The sequence below is a fragment of the Mytilus galloprovincialis genome, chromosome 2, assembly GCF_965363235.1.
Source record: "Mytilus galloprovincialis chromosome 2, xbMytGall1.hap1.1, whole genome shotgun sequence".
Taxonomy (NCBI): domain Eukaryota; kingdom Metazoa; phylum Mollusca; class Bivalvia; order Mytilida; family Mytilidae; genus Mytilus; species Mytilus galloprovincialis.
The window spans coordinates 51,330,386-51,334,193 of NC_134839.1; the positions used below are offsets into that span (position 1 = coordinate 51,330,386).

The following is a 3,808-nucleotide window of genomic DNA, read 5'->3' on the forward strand; positions in this document are numbered from 1 at the left end:
TCAACATTTCTAGAATGTATCTTTAAGGACAAAACGGGATCGGAAAGTGTTATACACTACTTAGATGATTTTTTGTTTGCAGGCCCGGGGACTGATTCAACTTGCCTTAACCTGATGAGTGAATTTGATTGTTTATGTGATCGCTTAGGAGTTCCTTTGGCACACGACAAGACCGTCGGTCCAACTCATGTTCTTACTTTTTTGGGGCTTGAAATTAATACAATTGAAATGTCTGTAAAAATTCCCGAAGAGAAATTGCTGAAATTGAAAACAATAATTTCAAATTTGTTAGGCAAAAAAAGAACAACATTACGTGTTCTCCAGTCTTTTACGGGCATTTTGAATTTTTGTTCGAGAGTGATCCCTACGGGTAGGGCATTCAACAGACGTTTTTATGATGCAATGTCAGGAATATCAAATCCTCGGCACCATTTAAGGCTCACTGCGTCAATTAAGGAAGACATAAGGTTGTGGTCGTTATTTTTAGATTGTTTTAATGGCAAATTTTTTTTTTCCGATTCCGATTGGATATCAAATGTTGATATGGAGTTATTTACTGATAGTGCTGGAAGTGCGTTTGGTGGATGTGCTTCGTATTTACATCCTAATTGGGCTTTCTTTCCTTGGCCGTCATATTGGTTAGGTTGCGATATATTAAAGGACATTACATTTTTAGAGTTATTGCCTATTGTTTTAGCCTTTCATTTGTGGTATGCGATCTTTGCGAATAAGAAAATTATCTTACACGTTGACAATAAAGCACTTGTTCATACCTTGAATTCTAAAACGTCTAGATCAAGAAGGGTAATGCATATTCTTCGTCCTTTAGTCTTAAAAGCTATGGTTTATAATATTCAGTTCAAAGCAATGCATATTACATCAAACAAAAACTGTATTGCGGATACAATTTCTCGTCAACAGTGGCCACGGTTTCGTCGCATGTCACCAGAGGCGCTACAAGAACCAGAAAAGGCCCCACAGTCTTTTCTTCAAGTGATCTCAAATTTGAATCCAACAAGTTGTTAACGGCGTCAATCTCACCAAACACAAGTGACACTTATGAAACTGCTGTCAGGTCATTTGATCAATTTAGATCTTCACACGGACATGCTATAACTATTATTTGGCCACCCTCACTTAATGTTATCTGTAACTTTATAGCATATTTATCTGTGCGAGGTTATGCTCCGTCTACTGTCAAGTCTTATATTTTTGGTATAGCCTTTAAATGTAAAATGTTAAATATTACTGATAACACTTACAATTTTATAATTAAGAAAATGTTAATTGGAATGGAAAGGCTTGACAAACGAGTGGATTCAAGATTGCCAATTACACCACAGATTTTAGATAAATTGATTTCCCTATTACCATCTGTATGTCTCTCACAGTATGAGACCTTATTGTTTTCGGGGTTGTTTAGTTTGGCGTATTTTGGTTTTTTCAGGATAGGGAATTAGTAGTCAATAAATCACTGGCACATTCTCACACTTTGTCGTTAGATGATTTTAGTTTTTCAGACAATAACGTTTCTATCAACCTTAAATTTTCAAAAACTGATCAGTTAGGCAAAGGTAGTTTAATAATTATACCTTCAATTAATTCTCATGTATGTCCTGTTCATTTATTAAAGAAATATTTTATTGCCAGGCCCAAAACCATTGGTCCTGCATTCATACACTTCGGTGGAAACTATGTTACACGTTATCAGTTTAACGCTGTTTTAAAGAAAGCTCTGAATGTGGCGAATATTACATCGGATAATTTTCAAAGTCATAGTTTTAGGATCGGAGCTGCATCTCAGTCTTCGAAAATGGGGTTTTCTGATGATGAAATTCAGGATTTTGGTCGTTGGGAATCAAAAGCTTATAAAAGATATATCAGAATACCAACGCTAAAGTTAGCAAGTAAATTTAATATGTGTCATCATTTATTTGTTTGTATATATTGTACATAATTGATTTGAAATTTGAATACTCGCCTGATCGTCACTTTAAGACTTTCAGGTCAACAAAAGAGTGTTTGGTTGGTGGGTTCTTCAATCATCAAACATGCATTTGTACATGCTAGAAAGTCTGTCGATGGTGTAAATTTAGGTTTGGAACGAATAAAATCTACAATATGGTGGCAAGGAAAAAGTGGAATGAGGATTTGTGAGATAATACCCAAAGTCAAACATTTGCTTACACTTGAAGAACCCCCGCAAGTATTAGTATTTCACTGTGGTGGAAATGATATCGGACAAAAAGTGTCATGTGTATTAGGACACGATATTTTAAAAGTAATTGATTGCCTTCGGGTCTTACTACCAAAGTCAAAATTTGTTTGGTCTCAAATTTTACCCAGATTGAAATACAGGAATGAGATTGTACATAGATCTTTGAACAGAACTAGAGTTAGATTAAATAGTTTAGTAGCTACATATATCATCAAACATGGTGCTTATATTAGATATCCAGAAATATCTGAAGACAACCCAGATTTATTTTTAGACGGTGTTCATTTATCAGATATCGGAAATAATTAGTTTTTGTATAGGTTACAGCAAGGTTTATTTGACATTATAAAATTTTCACATACAATTTGTCCACAAAACGGCGAAGTCGGTCCATGGCTTCGGGAATCTGTTAGCTTGTAGTCACGGCGGTCAGATTCTTTAACATACAGGTTTTTTATTTTCAAATAAATCACCTTCATAGTACTGGTTGGCGGTAACAATTTTCGAAACATTCTGTTATGACAGAAAATTTCGAATTTGTTTAGTGGCGGACTTTATAGGCTGCACCAGTACCGATAAACTTGACTTATTATTATTTAATTTAGAACATTAATCCATTTCTTCATTTACACTTCAAACGTAGTTTTTCATGTTGATTTTGGACATCTGTTGCCAGGGTTCAATTCAGCACACTATTAATTCATAATTTCATTACATTTTAGTTTTATTTCAATTTTAATTATCTATTATATTTTGAAGATTTGATTTATAATTTTAATTTACGGTTACCCAAAGACCCTTTGTTCATGGGTTGGTAACCGACAGAAGCCGTGATCTTACTTCGCCAATAAATATATACTAGAACACACCCGCGAAATCGCGGGCATTCAGAGCGTAGTTTAAAGTATGTAAAGTGTTGTTTGAAGAATTTTGTGAAATATTGAATGACTGGAGAATTTCAGCAAAAGTATCATAAATCATAGGTTATTGGGGACAGGAAAATGTTTTTTTTTAATCCCTCCTCCTTTATTTCCAAAATTCCCAATTTGTGGATTTCTATCAATTTCAATATGAATATACATTTAGTATGTTATGAACATTTAAGTAAGGAGCCTGTAATTCAGTGGTTGTCGTTTGTATATGTGTTACATATTTGTTTTTCGTTCATTTTTTGTACATAAATAAGGCCGCTAGTTTTCTCGTTTGAATTGTCTTACATTGTCATTCCGGTGCCTTTTAAAGCTGAGTATGCGGTATGGTATTTTCTCGTTGTTGAAGGCCGTACGATGACCTATAGTTGTTAATTTCTGTGTCATTGTGTTCTCTTGTAAAGAGTTGTCAACATGGCAATCATACCAGATCTTCTTTTTTTTGTAATCAATGAATTTTGTAAAAGATTTAATGACTGGAGAATTTCAGAAAAGGTATCAAAAGTGCACATGAATAATTCTAGCGCTTATTTACTTTCAATTCTAAGTTTTCTAATCGATCCATGGTGGTCATTGATAAAGTATACAGACCCTCTCTATTTAATAAACTCTGTGACCACCGTGGATAGTAAACTTGAAAATGATAGCAGATAGAATTCTG

General features: G+C 34.1%; 1 pseudogene; it reads left to right on the forward strand.

Annotated features, from left to right (window-relative positions):
* Positions 1–543: 543 nt before the first annotated feature.
* On the forward strand, positions 544–2,527 carry LOC143062056 (uncharacterized; annotated as a pseudogene).
* Positions 2,528–3,808: the final 1,281 nt, after the last annotated feature.